General features: G+C 40.3%; 5 non-coding genes across 5 annotated transcripts; 3 read left to right on the plus strand and 2 right to left on the minus strand.

The window, feature by feature from the left end:
• Positions 1-307: 307 nt before the first annotated feature.
• On the minus strand, positions 308-379 carry TRNAD-GUC (transfer RNA aspartic acid (anticodon GUC)). Its single transcript has one exon. It is a non-coding gene; the product is annotated as a tRNA-Asp (tRNA).
• Positions 380-5,817: 5,438 nt separating this feature from the next.
• On the plus strand, positions 5,818-5,889 carry TRNAM-CAU (transfer RNA methionine (anticodon CAU)). The gene has a single exon. It is a non-coding gene; the product is annotated as a tRNA-Met (tRNA).
• Positions 5,890-7,553: 1,664 nt separating this feature from the next.
• Positions 7,554-7,626, minus strand: TRNAR-ACG (transfer RNA arginine (anticodon ACG)). The gene has a single exon. It is a non-coding gene; the product is annotated as a tRNA-Arg (tRNA).
• Positions 7,627-11,733: 4,107 nt separating this feature from the next.
• On the plus strand, positions 11,734-11,805 carry TRNAW-CCA (transfer RNA tryptophan (anticodon CCA)). The gene has a single exon. It is a non-coding gene; the product is annotated as a tRNA-Trp (tRNA).
• Positions 11,806-15,171: 3,366 nt separating this feature from the next.
• On the plus strand, positions 15,172-15,242 carry TRNAG-GCC (transfer RNA glycine (anticodon GCC)). The gene has a single exon. It is a non-coding gene; the product is annotated as a tRNA-Gly (tRNA).
• The last annotated feature ends 2,880 nt before the right edge of the window (positions 15,243-18,122 follow it).

An 18,122-nucleotide genomic window follows, 5' to 3' on the forward strand; every position in this document is an offset into this window, starting at 1 on the left:
TCGCCCTGCCAGCCTCGCCCCAAGTTAGGCTCCCCTGCGCAATAGAGCTCTAGCCTCTGTTATTTCACCTTCGGCCCCCATTCACAGTTCACCCTTTTTTCCCCGCGAAACATCTCCTTCCCCCTCATGTCTGCAACAGACACTCGCCAACGACTCAGAGTGCTGGAATGCGTTGCAGTAAAGAAAGAGACATTTTTCGCACCTCACACCAAACAGTGGGCAAACGAAGACCTGACAGCAGAGATCTTGGAGTATTTTCGAGCCAAGTGAACACATGCTAAATTACTGCAAAACGGAATACCTTAGCCTCCCCCTCGGGGAATCGAACCCCGGTCTCCCGCGTGACAGGCGGGGATACTCACCACTATACTAACGAGGAAGACGGAAAAGACACCTGAAAGAAATATCTATTGAGGAAACATCGACACTTTGGGTACAAGTTTTACTGGGCAGAAAAAAAAAAAAAAAAACTTTTTTTTTTTTTTTTTTTTTTTACCACCGGGGAATTCACTGATCCTCACATGAAGAACTTACAGTAAGAGTCTATAAAACGGGTTACTCCATGTTACTTCAAAACTCCAAGGAGGACAGGCCCGTAGAAGACATTGCCGTAAATATTTTTAGGTCATTAATAGCAAACGTTATTAAGAGCAAAGAGTGCGTTAAACTTAAAACTGTTCCTCCGCTCAAAATAACTTCTCCCTTCACTTCAAGTTTACTCAGTATTTTAGATTTATCTCTAGGCCCACCTTCCCCTGGGACCTTTTCTCAGACCAGTGTGAGTTAGATATTCCTCCTATGTTTCGGATTGTGATGATGAAAATTGCATATGTATAAATTTAAGATCCAGTCTTAAAATCTAGGTCTTAGAACAGTGCTGGCATTAAATGAAATTCCACTCCATAGAAAGTTCCTCAGTAAAATTCCAGCTGAGCCCCATCCTAGACGGCTTCGGTGAGGTTAGTCATTGTAACAGCTTGAGGTAGCAGAGAGTTGGAGGCAACCTGGATGGCCATCACCAAAATTACGTACTGAGGAAAAGGAAAAAAAAAAAAAAAAGCATTAACAAATAAGAATAAGGGGGAAAGTGCTGCATGCACAAGCTTAGCTAACTGCACTAATGTAAACGTTAAGAGCCAAAAATAATTAAATTCGGTTGTGGAGAAGAAAGGGAGGTAGGGAGATAAGAGTATACAATCTTGTTATTACTTCTCAAACTAAGCAAATAAAAGATTGTCTAAAGAAAGAGGGAATGATGCTCTTATACAATGATACAATGATGAAGATAACTAATAGATGAAAAATACAAACTTTCTAACGATATTAGAAGAGGTAGAATGACAAGTAGCCTAATTTCAGACAGACGTTAAAGACCTAAATACACAGATAAATATATGTTTACAGATACAAAAACTTAATCCCAAGTATATAATTTCATCTTAAATTGACCTATTGGTTCAACGTAATTCCAACATAAATTTCAACAGTGTTTTCCAAGAACTTGTTATACTGGTTTTACAATTATGCAAAAGTGGTAGAACCTATAAAAGCACAGACACTTTTGACTAAAAATAGGGAGATAATTGCCAGAAACTTGCAGAACTTATGAGACACTATTTATACAGGCACTGATACAGAATCTCAAATGGACAAATAGAGAGTTCAGAAACAGATTCATGTATATATACAATTTGGTATATTGACAGAGGCAACATGTCAGATTAAAGGAGAGTTTTTTTTATAGCTGTTTAATAAATGGATCTAGGAAAAAATATATTCTCATGGGGAAAATGTGAAGTTGATTAAAAATTAACATCAGAAGGATCAAGGATATAAATGTCAAAAATGACACTTAACTCTTGTTAGTATGTATGTGAATCCATGAGAACCCTGCATAGATTATTGTAGATAATAAAATGGAGAAAATTTAAAACAGTAAATTGACTACACTGGTGATGGAAGAGCTGATCTGATAAATGGGACAGCGATTACCAATAGTAATCCTTTGAATCCACAGAAGGCCAAAAACCTGGGCCACCTGGAAGAACCTGAACCAGTTGTCCATCAGGCATTCGAGTCATTGAAAGATGTAATCTAGGCCAAGCAGGGGTGGGTGATATCTCAATTTCAATTTTCTTTCTTGCCTGCAATCTCTATCTGGTGCCTGATGTTGGCTAACCCCAGCCAGAACCCAGCTGATAAGAGAGGATGGGAAATGCAACTTATACAGTCCACCATCTTGGTTGTATAGAGCACAAAACAGCATGGGTGATGTATAAATCTGAGCACAAATAGATAAGTGCGATCTACAAGAAATACCACAGTGGGTAGCTTTAAAGAACAGAAATTTATTTTCTCACAGTTTAGAAGGCTAAAAGTCCAAATTCAGGGCGTGGCTCTAGGGAGACATTCTTCCTTGGCCATTTCAGTTTCTAGTAGCCGGAATCCTTGGAATTCCTGGGGTTGTCTCCATTCTCAGATAGCATCTGTCTTCCTCCTGTGGGTCTCTTTGTCTATTCTGCTCTTTTTATAACTCATACGTGATTAGGTTTAAGACCCATCCTATTTCAGTATGACCTCATTAATATAACAAAAGAAAAATCTTATTTTCAGTTGGGGTCACAACTACAGGTAGAGGTACCAGGACTTCAATACATATTCAATACATTCTATAATAATCCCTGAAAAAGATATGTTGATGTCTTAACCCCTGTACCTGAGATTGTGACCTTGTTTGGGAAAACAGTGTTTTCCTTTGCAGGTGTTATTAGTTAACAACATCCTGCCAGAGTAGGGTGGGTATAATCCCCTCTCAATAGAAACCAGAAGACTAAATCAATTACCATGGAGTCAATTCTGACTCATGGCAACGCCACGTGAGCAGAGTAGAACTGCACTCCATAGGTTCGTAAGGCTGTGAAAGCAGATTGTCAGGCCTTTTTTCCAAGTTGCCTCTGGATGAGTTTGATCTACTAACCTTTTGGTTAGTTTTTTTTTTTTAGGGACTCCCTCCCCTCCCCAGTGTGTCTTATAAGAAGAGTCACACATAGGGGGAAGACAGCATGTGAAGATCTGTCTAAAGGCAAAGAATGCCAGTAAATGCCTGGGACTGTCAGAAACTGAAAGAGACAAGGAAGGCTCTTCCCTAGAGTTGACAAAGAGAAAATAGCTTGGCTGATGGAAATAAATTTCTGTTCTTTAAATTCACACACTTTGTGGTATTTTTGCTTTGGAAGCCCTAGGAAATTAAGACAAGCCCTATCAATTTGGGGTATTTCCTCTCCGTTGTTATTCAGAGCTGTAGTGTGGAGCTGTAGTGCTCCAGAAAATCGCTTTTGGCTTGCACTCATATGCCAAGCTGACACATCTGTGAATTAAACTCGGACTTTCTTCCTTCATCTACTCATCATAAGGATTCACCTGAAGCAATGGTTTTGAATTGAGGGAGAGGAATTGGGGCCCAAGTGGTGACTGACTTGGTGGTCTGGAACACATGCTCATGCAGATTACTTGCATCTCTTGGCCCTGCTTGTCTCTTCTCCTGGACGAATCTCTTTGATTGTACAACAGGTTCCTTATCTTATAACTTATTGTGCCTAACCAAACCCAGCTGATGATGGGCATCCTGGCTACAAGACCATTTAATTTCTTGTGGTCATATGATCCGTCTTTACCAGGACGCAGTAGCACACCCAGAACTGCTTTTCAAATGGTGGCATGGCTTTGTTCCAGAATCCTTTGGAATTGTTATAGCATAGAACAGGAGAGCTATCTTGGATCTGAAGAAAGACCTTAAACATGTAGTGTCCACCCCACATTAATACATTGATACTGGTCCTGTTCCAGATTCTGCTACTAAGACTCGCAAAAAAATTCCACAAGACATTTTTTCCCTTCACAGACACTTCTAATATTAAAAAGTCTGCTGGGTCATATGACCCAAGTGGCAGGGGAACTCGCGAGAACAACGGCCACATTCCATGTCCCTAAGTCTTTATACATCTGCTCTGGAGACAGAAGATGCAAAAGTCACTGCTTTCAAAGATTTTACCTTCTACTGGGGCTTCCCTGAACTGCTCTTCCCACACCCAGATTAATGAACCACCCCAAGGGAATTTTTAAAGGCTTGACTTCCTAGTTATTACATCACTAGCTTATTATTTTTACATGAAACTTTTTCTACTTTCCTTGGAAACTTGGCGGGGGGTTGGTTCAGTTAACATTGGGAAAGGGTAACAAATGAAGACAGACTAGAGCATAAGTTCTTTCAGGGCAGTGCCTTTGTGGGTTTGGGCTGTCATGTATGCCAACTCCAGATACGTCCCTAAACTGGCTCTGTTACCTATCCAGAAGTGAAATAAAAACAGCGTACATCAACTCAATAGAGACTTGAACCTTGAACTCTCATTTTAAAGGTCTGATGCTCTAGCAATTGAGCAATTTAGGCCACAAGTGAGATGTACTTTCTTTAATTCACTATATAAAATGACCGAGATCACCAAGAAGTATTAGAAATTATCATGATTTCGGGAATTACTAGGATTTTTTTAAAGCTGTTAGTCACATACCCCAGGCCTCAGGACTGCAACCCAGCCTTATTATACTGAGCGTTCTATTTAACCGCCAAGCTGTTTGTTACACGATTACTGCTCAGTGTTTACTGCAGGGAGAAGGACGAGGAGAGTTGGGCTCAGAACAATGCGGGTCCATTCGGGCTCTCTGGAGTTTTCAAAGATACTTCCGCGAGTGTCCCTGGCAGATGGTGGAAAGAATAGATAGTCGGTGGGAGGAACAAGAAGGGAAACTGAGGGAAAGGGCGTTGCCTAAGAAATGACGCAATGGAAAAGTTTTCAAATGACTTTGCCCGATTCTTTCTCTGGAAGAACCAAGACTCGCTGACAAAAACCGATGACAAGCATAACTAGAAAGCGATTTTAGCCTTTATTTTCTGATCCAAAGTCCATAGAACAAGTTGTCAATACACACACTCTCTTATTCAGTCTTGTAAATAGAGAGAAATCGCCCCTACAATCTTTGTGAACTTTCACCGTGTAAGGGAAAAGGAGCGCTGAACCTTGTGTATAGTCACAGCGTGTGCTCTCCACGTCTCCCGCATCCTTCGCGAAAGACGACTCACAGAATGATTTGCTTTTCTTTTCTGCTCCCTCTTCAGTTTTGACTTGGTCGCTCCAGCATGGCCAGGAAAAGGGCCACAGGACTGGTCAGCGCCCCTTCCTCTCCTCTGCCTTCCCAAGGACGCGAAGAACCCAGAAGTTGGTTCCAGCTGCAGAGTCAGTACGTGCACCGTGGGAGGCGCCGGAAAAACCTGAGTTCAAAATTCATTCCTAGAAATCAGTATTTGAGACTCTAACGAGTTGAGTGCCAAGTTCCTAAGACAGAGTTTCAGAGCTTCGGTTTTCTTCAGTAAGCTGCAAAAGTGCAGATATCTTAGAAACTGTTTTTAGGCAACGATTTTGAAAAGGGAATGTGGAGCAGGCCCAAGATGAAAGACGAAAAATAGAGGAGGTAGGTGGAAAGACCAAAACCACCAGAAAAACCCGTTGCAGTCGAGTCGATTCCGACTCCTAGTGGCTTTTTAGGACAGGGTATAACTGCCCCGTAGAATTTCCAAGAAGCGCCTGGTGGAGTCACAATGCCAACCTTTAAGGTTACCAGTCATAGCACTTAACCACTAAGCCACCAGCGTTTACAGGTCAGAGAAAGGGGAAAGGAAATACCTTATACCATACCCGATGCAAACAGAAAACAACTAGAAATTTACATTGGATTGTTCAAAGAAAAGACTAACAATGAGGGAGCAGAGTGGCGCAGCGGAAGCGTGCTGGGCCCATAACCCAGAGGTCGATGGATCGAAACCATCCTCTGCTATTTTGATATCTTTTTTCGCCCCAAATTCCAAGGTGGTAGAAACGGCTCTTGTCAGCTAACCAAAAGGCTGGAGTCCATTCAAAGGCCCCTTGAAGAAAGACCTGGCGATCTACCACCGAGAAGTGTCGCCATGATTCGGACCTACTCCCAGCATCTGCTTTAGATAAGAGAAAAAGGGCACTAATTTGTAATACGAGGGGGAACCTGCTACAGTTGCCATGGGGCCTGAGAAGAAACTTTTTGATGTGCAGTTCTCTCAGACTTCTGCTTCTCTGTCTGCCATACACCACTATCCAAAAACCAACTCTCAAAAATAACTAGAACAATAAAAGCAACAATAATGGCTTTTATTGATTGCTTGAGCATTTATGTGCCATTCACTAGTCCCAGTTCCAAATCATTTAATCTTCACAATTCTACAAAGTACTACTATTATTCTCACTTTACAAATGAGAATACTGAAGTTTTTAGAGTTTAAATAACTTGTTCAAAGTTGTGCAGAGCAAAAGCTCTTGCTGCGTTCATTTATTCCTTTACTAATTCCAAAATTCTCTTTACTCTATTTTTGTAGTTATTTATTCATTTATTCAAGCAAAAAAATATTTGATTGCCAGTCACTGTGTGGTGCTAGGACTACAGCAGCCAATAAATGAAAAACAAAACAAAACAAAACCCTGCTCTTATGAAGCTTACATTCCAGTGGAGGAAACAAAAAATTAATAAACCGTGAAGAAAGATAAGGCAGGGAAGGAGAATAAAGAGTGTTTGTGTTGGTGGGCAGTGGAGGTGTTGCAAATTTAAACAGAAAAGTCAGGGAAAGTCTCACTGAGAAGATGAATTTCAGCAACTATTTTAAAGAGATGAGAGAGAGAGCCACATTGCTATATGAGGAATGGTGGTTGCAGGCAGAGAGAACAGAAAATGCAAACATTCTGTGGCAGGAGCAGCCCCGTTTGTTCCAAGAATGGTAAAAGGCCAATGTGCCTGGAAATGAGCGAATGACTAGTATAGCAGGTAACATAAGAGGTTTCTGGGGCTAGATATTACAAATCCTTACGGAAAACCCTGGTGGTGTAGTGGTTAAGTGCTACAGCTGCAAACCAATGGATTCGGCAGTTCGAATTTGCCAGGAGCTCCTTGGAAACTGTGGGGCAGTCCTACTCTGTCCTATAGAGTCGCAATCGACTTCGGGGCACTGAGTTTGGTTTTGGCTTTTTGTATATATATTTATGGAGCTTTTTATTTTTTTATTTTTTAACGGTGCAGTGGTTAAAAGATTGGCAGTTCGAATCCCTCAGCCGCATTTTGGAAGTTTATGGGACACTTCACTGGTTTTGCTCTTCTAGAGAACTCAGCCTAAAACAGCGGTATTTCTTCCAAATTAAATCAATCAAACAAACAAAACAAAAACACCTACAGAATAGTGGAAGAGGCAGCAACAGCTCTTTTGTATTTGGAGCGAGGGAGAAATGAGAGCAGAAGGCAGCACTCAGCAGATCATTACAGGATGTCAGACAACGGAGTCTCTCCAACGTCTTTCCTCAATGTCCTTTGTACTCAGTAGACGCAGAACAAACACTTTGATGGTGAGAGAATAATATTTCTGGTGGGGTTATTTCTCAGAACCTAATATTTCCATGGAACCTTAAAAACGCACTTGGGAACGAACCAGCCAGGAGTCGAACCTGGAATCTTCTGATCCGTAGTCAGACGCGTTATCCATTGCGCCACTGGCCCGTCTACGCAGGAAGTCTTTTAATTACACCCATAGAAAAACGAAGTGATGGGATTACGGTGTCATTCTAAAGGTGACTATGTGAAGCCCTACTTTCAGCTTGCTTTTTTCAATCGTCGGAATTTCAAACCCAAGAAAGCTCAGAACTGAATCAAAATAGGATTCTATTGGTGCCCTTGACTTAGTTTAGTCATTCAAAATAATTCCACCCAGGGCAATGAGAAATCCATTGTTAAGTAACTTGTAAAAGGTCCGAGAGAACGTTCAATATTTTTGAAAGTAGCTTGCAATACAATATGGTAATTAGCAATCAGAGGCAGAGATGAAGACAAAAGTCAACGCTCGTAGTCCGCGAGGTAACCTCAGTGGACTTCTAGATCATCTCCTTAACCACTCGACCACAACTACAGATGCCCATAGGTTCTTTACACTGTACTCTGTTACCACATATCCTCTATTCCGTGATACTTTCATTTTAATAAGGACTTGATAATAATCGACTGTAACCAATAACAACGATACTTCTTTCATAACTGTTTTTTTCTAACCAGGATCCAGCCAAAGGTCATTCATTGCCTTTGGTTTTTCCTTAATCCCTTTTAGTTTAGACCAGCCTCCCATCATGTTTTCTTGTTTTGCCTGTTTTGGCATTCATTTTTAAAAAGCCCAAGCCAATTGTCTTGTGGAATGTCCTACATTCTCAATTTGTCTCATTGTTTCCTCATGCCATCTTTTAATTCATTCCTCTACTACCTGTACACCGGAATGATTATATCATTTTGATTAATTGATTAGATTCAGGTTCAGCATTTTTGGCCTGACACTGTATGCTGTTAAGGATCTCTGGAGGCTCGATGGTTAAGCGTTCGGCTGCTAACCAAAAGATTGGGAGTTCTAATTCATCGGCCGCTATTGGCAATAGGTTTGTTTTTTTTTTGTTTGTTTGTTTTACTTCACTTTAACAGGCACTTGTCAAGATATACCGATGATAATGAAAATAAATTGGTGCTCCCAGGTTTTTTTATTTTTTACCTTTCCATTTGGGACGTAATCTGTGGGATGGTAACTTTAGCGCCATGCACATCTCTTATTTCCCAGTAACCTTCTGCCTAATGGTTTTAAGATCGCGAACGCTCTTTGCCTAAGTCTACTATTTCTCTGGGGGCTACGGATAGTGATTGCTCTACTTCTATCATTCTTTCTGCATTTGTGAGAGGTTACTCTTGTCAAGACCGTTGCCTTCTTTCCTGCTTTCTTTTCCCGGGTGCACCTCTCCACGCGCCTCCAAGTCTTTGCTTAGCAACCTGTGAACTCAACTTGATTGGCGCCAAAAGGCTTGGAGGAGTTTTCACTTTCATGTCAAGTGGACGGGAAGAAAGTGACATTATGTAGATTGTAAGGTCTCCGAGGTTCTCAAACTCGAGTGCATATAGGAATCACTTGGATATCTTGTTAAAATCCAGATTCCTGGGCCCCACCTCCAGAGATTCTAATTCAGTAAATGGAGGGCGGCGCGGGGCTGAGGGATCCCAAAAACCCCAGTGCCGTCGAGTCGATTCCGACTCATAGCGACCCTATAGAACAGAGTAGAACTGCCTCCTAGATTTTCCAAAGAGGGCCTGGCGGATTCGAACTGCAGACCTCTTGGTTAGCAGCTGTAGCACTTGATGTACCCCCCAAATTTGCATTTCTGAGCAGCTCCCAGCGGCTGCTGCCGATCCACCAACCAAATTTTGAGTAGCTCCGACCCGGAATGGACTGACTGGTGTGGTGGTAATGAGGGGTTGTTGTTGCGTGCCGTCGAGTTGTTCCGACTCATAGGACTCGGTAACGAGAAGTGGCAGATATAAACAAAGAGACACTTGGAGGGAGAAAAAAAGAAACAAAAACAAAGAATGTGGAGGGGAAATACATGGAGGATAAAATATTAAGGTGAAAATAAGTAGATTTCTTATTTCCGACTTTAACCAAGAAAAGAAAATACACATTTTAAAACGGAGCACAGCGACCAACAAGCTCTGGGATTCTTCCAGTGGAAACTATTCATTAACCACTAAGGGATTCGACCTCCTCCATTTTCTAGATACAAAGTCAGACGCCCTATCCATTAGTCAACCTAAGCCTGTAAAACTGGGTGCCGAAAACTTTTTAAAACTTTTAAAACTTGAGCTGTAAATGTAATAAACTAAAAAAAACAAACTCATTGCCGTCGAGTGAATTCTGACCCATAGCGACCCTACGGGACAGAGTAGAACTGCCCCACAAGGTTTCCAATAACCGCCTGGTGGATTCGAACTGCCGACCTTTTAGTTAGCAGCCATAGCACTTAACCACTACGCCACCAGCGTCTCCGCTAATATAGCATACACATATAATTTATAAAGTATTTATAAATTCATATTTATAAAGTATATATATACTTTGTAAAGTACATATGTATACCTTTTACAGTATATATATAGGGTTGCTATGAATTGGAATGACTCCAAGGCAACGGGTTTGGGTTTCTTTTTTTTGTTTTTGGTACGTGTATATATAATATAGGGAAATTATTATTGTATTTCAGGGAGATTCCAATGCCTCGAAAATGCTGAAGACTAACTGGGGAAACAAATTTAATTTAATGATCAAAAATACTGTAGAGTTACAACTAGATAACTGCAAAGGAGGGAAACAATGTTACAATAATTGGAATATGGTGCTATTATTAGTTAGAAGGCTTTACTTGATAGAGTGCTTTATCTTTGTATGGAAATCAGGGAGGAAGGCCACACCAGGGAGGAAATGCTTGAGCTGAGAGCTGAAGGAGGAGAGGAGTTAACTAGGCCAACACAGAACCCAGCTGCTTTACAGGTCCCGGAAACCTCCACTCCCTTGCCTTCCAGGTAAAGTTTCTGAATTAAACACAACACTTTACTTTTGGGTACTTCAGACATCACACTGAAATAATTCTAAAATACAAATTCATGTAGGATATAAAGCTCAAGAGTGGAGAAAACAGCAACAAGGTGTTATAATCTGGAAAGGCTGTTGAGGAGTGATAGCTGATTTGTCAGACCTAAACCAACAGTGGGAAAAGCAGAGAGGCAACCAGATTTGCACCGCAGAACCCCCATCTCTATCACCCATGATATGGCCTCATTGTCTCAGGAATTGTCAGCACCAGCGTCATCTGGAAACTGCCCTTCCTCTATCCTGGAAGAAGACGGGAAGTTTATTTCCTTGAGAAAGTAAAATATAGCGTTTCTAGGCCAGAGCAGCAATTCTCAAACTTTTCTGTGCATCGCGACCACCTGGAGAGTTTGTTAAAACACAGATCGCTGGGGCTTCAAGCCCAGAGTGTCCCATTCAGCACGTCTGGAGTGTGGCGGAGATTTTACATTTCTAACAATTTACTTATTCCCAAAGCCCTGGCTTCCAGACCTTCACCATTCAGGCAAAGGTGGAATAGTTTTCTACCACATATATAAGGTAATATGAATTAAAAATCCCATTAACACAGGACTAATAGTAAGTGGTAAGCACTCAGTAAATGTTAACCGTTTATAAATCCGGAGTTCCTGTTGTAAACTGAATGTCACTTGCACGCAATAGAGGCCGCAGTGCCCACGGATCCTGACTGAGAAAGTGAGGATTTTGTCAAGAGATGCCACCCGCTCTAGGCTTTGAGGACAAGCAGCTTTTCACCAGGCTGAGGATGAGGCCGGTGGGCATTCGGATAGGGAGGAGGAAGGGAGAAGACCGCGAGGTCTGGCACCACAAGGCTGAAAGTGGGATACAGAAGAGAGAGGCATCTAGTGAATTTATAGGAAAAGTAATACTGCAAACTTTGTAGCCGTTTTTCACTGAGACTCTAAACCCAATAATAGGGAAATGTCGACGAGTAGAAAGACCGAAAGTTTTTTCCTGGGCTTTTCTTACACGGAACGTTTGAGATTAATATTCACTCTGGTCAATCCTTCATTTTTTTCTCAAGGAAGAGTTGGCAAAACTGTGAAAGGTGGAGAGAAAAACGGTCAAAGCTAATAACAGAGAAATAAATATTTTGGATCTGGAGGAAGGGAGATGAATCAAGATCCTATTTTAAATAGGCTAAATCGGTGAGCTGTGACCTCGTGGCGCAACGGTAGCGCGTCTGACTCCAGATCAGAAGGTTGCGTGTTCAAGTCACGCCGGGGTCACGGGTCGTTGTCTTTTGGAGGAAGAAAAAATAAGTAAATTTCACAGTGTACTTTCCTTCGAGGCGTAGTTAATTGTGAAGATCTCCAGTTTGAAATCTGTTAAGGCTGCAGAGACTAGAAGATTGTACGTTTTCAGAGTTTTCTTTTGCCTTTGACTTGCTGTTGGGATTCTATGATGGGGGCACAAAATCTTCAGATGCGCCGTGCACCTTTTGCCGCCTTACTTAAAAAGATATTTAACTCTCATTTTTATGGCATCAGAAACTATGTCTACTTCATTGAGAGCCATAAGTAACGTTAAGAAAGCCTGGTGGCGTAGTGGTGGAGAACTACGGCTGCTAACCAAAAGGTGGGCATCTAGGCTCAACCAGGAGCTCCTTGGAAACCGAATGGGGCGGATCGACGAGTCGGAACTGGGTCTACTGGAACTCCTTTTTTTTTTTTTTTTTTAATTAAATACCCAATGCTAAGTACATAGTAGGAGATCCATAAATGTCTGTTAATTGGAAGGGAATTAAACAGATCAAGAGTTGAGAAGGCAGAATGACGTGAAGCATGTTACATTGTTTCTTATAGTTTATGATTTCTTTGTGTTATGAAAGATGCAGTGGATAGTTTAGCTGTAATTGTGGGGCTCTTGCAATATGGTATAGAATAACATGTAGGAATCTCCTTAAAAAATAACCTTGGGCACTTCATCAGGCTTTATCATAACCAGGATGAAATATCCCTCAAGACCCGCTTTTCTTTCCTCCGATGCCATGCTACCAGGCCCCTTTATCATTACTGAGTCACCCTCTAGAGAACCTCATGATCAGGATCAAGGTGACCTGAAGAGTGGCTATGAATATCTGTCTTGAAAAATTAAACTCCCCTCCCAGTTAATAAATTGTGTTCGGATTTATAACATCAGGCTTCTGTGAGTCCTATTAGTGTGAATCAGTCCCTGAACCTAACTACCCTCAGGTGATAATTTCACTGAGTTTACCAACAAAGCTGAGGCCCAGACCCTAGAACAAGAGACAAAAAGGAGGCAGTAATCTTGTCGGGGAGGTTGACTTACCTCCAAATATGAGATTTAAAAAAAAGATATTTTATTGTGTTTTAGGTGAACAAAAATGACATTTTTAGTCTGTCTCATACATGGGTTTCCCAATTTTAGGTTTTATATGTGCACACTCTCCCGTTTTCACTAGATTTGTCTTTTAGCTGAACATTCAGTTTCATCTCACTGCCATCCCCAGGGCATCCTCTAGTCACAATGTCTAACATACTGATACATTGTAACCATTTTTATTGACTCTGATGTTTGATAAGGGAATGCTACATTCCACCTCTGTTTCAATGTAAAAGTCAAGCTAGTGTATCATTTCCATAAAATACCAATCCAAAGCTGCTTTTAAAAATCCTGAATATTAGGAAGTAGCGTCTAATTTTGAAAAACGAGGGATATTAAAACAATGAGTATTTTAAACTTTATTGTAAGTCAGCCAGTAATTTCTAGGTAATTTTTTTCCAGAGTTTATTGTTTTTAATATTGCTTTTTAAGTTCCTCTGTCAGAAACTGTATCTGCATAATTTATGGGAGCCTTGGCCTAGTGGTTAAGAGCTAAGGCTGCTAACCAAAAATTCCACAGTTCATAATTCACCAGGCGATCCTTAGGAACTCTATGGGCAGATCTACTTTGTTCTATAGAGTTGCTATGGGTCAGAATCAACCCCACGACAACGGGTTTGATTTTATAATGAATGTGAGAATTGAAACCATCCCCACAGATTACTGTCTACATTCACATGAGTTTAGTATTCCAGTATTTTCATGCATAACACTACCATTCTCTGAGATTCTTGCCTAGGAAGACGAAAGTTGCAAAAAACTTTTTGCTTATTCCAGGAACTTTATTGTTCATTGCAGGAATTTCTTGAAAGGCCCATCAACTTCTCGTTAGAAGATATGGAATGACAGATTACACAGCAATACTCTTTAAGTAGCTGTGGTGTTTTTAAAATACGTCCACACAGCCTTAAATACCCCTGTCCTTCAATTTCCTTCCCCTTGAGTGGTTCTAGTGAATAGAATAATGTGAAAGTGACAGTGCCATACTAAGTCATACAAGATGCTACAGCTTCCTCTTGGCTTTCTCAGATCACTTGATCCGGTGGAATCCAGCAGCCACATCAGGAGGACATAGCATGGAGAGGCCCATGTGGTCAAAACAAAAACTAAGGTTCCATTCAACAGCCAAGTGAGTGAGTTTGGAAGAGTGTTCTCCAGCCCCAGGTAAGCCTTCAGATAATTGTAGCCCCTGTCAGCATCTTGTTTGCAACCTCATAAGAAACCCCATCAGCTAAGCTCCCTGAATTCTTGACCTACAGAAACTATGAGATAATAAATGCTTGTTGCTGTAACCCACTACTTTTTAGGACAATTTGTTACACAATAATGTTTACAACCTCAAAATCCTTTCCTGGCTGTGTCTACCAATTCTAAACTATTATATCATGATCCTTACCCAATCTGAACCTCCTCCTCACTTTGAAAGACCACCATAAACTGGACTTCAAAATCTCAATAAATAGTTCAACTTTGCTCTTATAACCTGTAAGACACGTTTAAGACTCTGGAGGTTGCGTTCCTCCTTACCCAACTAACTCAGCTTTTTTCTCCCAATTTACTCTTCATTGTTTGACTTTGGTTTTCTATGTGTTGGCTTCTTCTCCAAAATCCTCAGAAACAAGGGTCATATCTTCATTTATTTTGAGGCCGCTTTTTGACTTTTGGTTGCAAAGTGCCACAGCAATCTCAGTAACTGGTGGTCACCCTCTCCGGGGGGCAAGTAATGGGGGTGCCCATATGGAGGAGATTAGAAGAATACTTTCAGAATTCTACGTTATCATTCCCACTTTCAGTGACAATACCTTCCTTTCCAATCTTGGGTCTCCAAAACAGAATGTCAATAGAAGTTTTTGATTTCTTCTGGAGATGTTGTAACTTGGTGTTTCAGAGTTGAATTGAGTGCTTTGATCTACTACATTAATAAAATTGGCTTGCATGCTAAAAGAGGGATTTTCAGAATTTGTTTTCACTAGAGATTTAAATTGATGGTGGGATGGAGAAAGACATTTTCCTATGTTTTGTGTTTGTAGGTATTTTTCATCAAGGGTCACATATCAGAGGAGGTTCAGCTTCCTGCCACTTTATGGGTTTTCTCAGAACATCTTTTAGATATAATCTTTTCTTTAACTGGACTTACGAAATTCCCAGAGGGGAAAAAAAAAACATGCATTTTTATTTTACTAACAATTTAGGAATGGAGTTAGTATAGCTATATGAGGCTTAAAAAAAAAAAAGGAACACAACGGGAAGCATTGGTGGTTCAGTGGTAGAATTCTCGCCTGCCACGCGGGAGGCCCGGGTTCGATTCCCGGCCAATGCAGCTTGTCGACTCTCTTTTCCACTCTGGGAAAAGAACACTTTCACTGAAAAACAAAACCACGAAAATTTTTATACAGTTAACATGGTTCTCTTACCCCAGGGATTTTGGAAAAATACCAAAGATAACGCTTGTGCAATTTCATGTGTATAAATTATTCCAACTAGCGTGCGTTTGGTTTTCCAATAATCCGAAACAATTCTGTCCAAGTATAAAAATATAAAACAACTTCTCTTAAAAAGAGAAAACAAAGTTAATCTTCTTGAAGTTAGGTGTTAGAAGCTCTCATAAAGCAAATGTTTTTATTGACACTGTGACACTATTTTTTTTACAATGGTAATTGTTTTTTAATCAACAAAAGTATCATGACCCGCCCAGCCCCCGCAACCCAGAGTACAGCCTCCAGACTCCCTGCTAACTCAGAGCTGAAGCCAATCCTGAAGTCCATCTTCAGCCAGAGATTGGACAGGCCTATAAAACAAACGATAACACACGTGAGGAACGTGCTTCTTAGTTCAATCAAATATAGAAGACCTAATGGGCAACACCTGCCCAAGAGCAATGTCGAGAAGGCAGGGAGTGACGGGAGATCCGGACTAATGGACAAGAGGATCTCTTAACCACTATGCCACCAGAATTTCCGTTGTTACATGATTGATGGTGTTAAATACGATCTATGCTAGACTATGGATGAGAGTTTTGCACGTAAAAACAGATTTGATTTTATTATATACAATAAAAACTGTAAGCATGCAAGTAGGATAATCAGAATAACCAATGATAAGGAAATGGCCTAAAGCACTTGTTCCCAAACTTTGCACATTAGAGTCACCTCAGGATCTTTATAAAATATCAGTTTGTCGGCTCCCACCCCCAGACATCCTGATTTAATTGGTATGGGATGTCACTCAGGCATCAGAGTTTTTAAAAGCTCTGCTGGTGATTCCAATGTACAGTAGTATTTGGGAATATTGAGAGGCTTCTATTCCAAGTCTGGTCTCTGTACCAGCAACATCTGCAGCACCAGAGAGCTGGTTAGAAGTACAGAATCTCCACCACACCCAGATTTACTGAATTTTAGCAAAATATTGAGGCAACTCCTATGCACATTTAGAGTGTGAGAAGTTTTGGTTTAGAGCAGTGTTACTCAAGGGGTGGTCAGCTGCCACCAGCAGCACCCAGGAGCCAATTAAAAAAGCAGGTTCTTGGACCTCACTCCAGACCTACTAAATCTGTGTCTCTGGGGGTGGGTCCAGAAATCTGTGTTTTAACAATAGCTGTAGGTGATTCTTATACATACTACATATACTAAATAAAAAATATGCATTTTCGCCAGATTTCTAGGTGTTTTGTAAGCTCATTAAGATGATAAAAAGCCCTGGTCTAGAATGTAAGAAAGGAAAGCCTCCTGCTCCAAGTTCAGGAAAATAACTTAGACTAACTCCACATTATGTATTTATTTCAGAACCTGTGGTCTTTCCAGATCAATTTGTAATGGCCCTGAGATAAATGGAAATGACTTGCAGAATGGTTTATATTCCACTCACCTCACAGCTTATCAGTCAATTATGTGACTTTTGTGCAAACAGCTGTGGTCACAAACTACTGTCTAAGGAGTCTACTAAGAAGTCTATACTTCTTTCAAAAGCACAGATATAATTAATAGAAAATGCATTTTTACTGCTCTCCATTCTAAAAGACATCCTTACAAATGAAAACTTCAATCAATTACATTGTGGAGTCTTTAATGACCTTGCTATATCTCTAGATTGCCACATTGTTCTCAGTTGACTTGTATGTTGCCTTGGGCGCGCGAAGCCTGTTGATTTTGAAATCCCTTCACACTACATATATCTGATATTTTAAACAAAGATAACCAAGTAGGAAGGAATAGAAGAAAGATTCAGAACAAAAACAAAATAAAACATTTGTTTTTATTCATATCAGAAACATAAGAGTCCATTAGAAAGAGTGTATATCTAAGGAAACTCTAAAATATTTAAAAATGTTCCACCTAACCACAGTGCTGAAAATAGATATGAGCCCCTAGTTTTATAAATGATAAACTAAGGACCAGAGTTAGAACTAAGTGATCTGATCAAACATGTCATCTCCATTTTTGCTAACACCTTACTTACTAACTTACTTTTAAATAACATACAGGCTCTTTGGAAACTCTATGCGGCAGTTCTACTCTGTCTTATAGGGTTGCTATGAGTCGGAATTGACTCGACGGCACTGGGTTTGGTTTTTTTGTTTTTTTTTTTATGTATGGTGTTACGTGTGTCAGGAAAAATTGTCAAAAATTTAAAAATGGACCAAAGAAATTACGGGGTCCTGCCTTTCAGTGAAATGTTGGGCATTGCCTAGCACATGCTCCAAGAATTATCTGATACATAGAGGGAATATGCCTTTGAATGACTAAGATTGATTCAGTGGACTTCAAGACCTCTGTGTTGGTAGAAATTAAATTATGGGAATGTGATAATAATATAATGGTACTTGTCCACATCAGTGCAAAGAATTTTGCTCAGTTGAGGTACAATTTTGCTCAGTAGAAAAGATAACCTCAAACATTAAGTTTTTTTTGCCCTATAGAATACACCCACTCCTCATTTATTGACATGGTTAGGTTTATTTTAAAAAATGTATTAATTTGCTTTTGTTCTGAATTTTCTTCTGTTCCTTCCTACTTGGTTACTTTATCCAAAAGATGAAGAAACTGTTCCCAGAGGATCAAAGTACCATAAAACATCATACTTTTTAAAGTAGTGAACCATGAATTCAAGTACACTTATATTTAGTTCAAGAACCTCACTTTTTCTACTACTTTACATTGCCTTCAAAACAATATTTTGGTTCTCCATATGAGGGCTGGGGGAG

The sequence above is a fragment of the Loxodonta africana genome, chromosome 1, assembly GCF_030014295.1.
Source record: "Loxodonta africana isolate mLoxAfr1 chromosome 1, mLoxAfr1.hap2, whole genome shotgun sequence".
Classification (NCBI taxonomy): domain Eukaryota; kingdom Metazoa; phylum Chordata; class Mammalia; order Proboscidea; family Elephantidae; genus Loxodonta; species Loxodonta africana.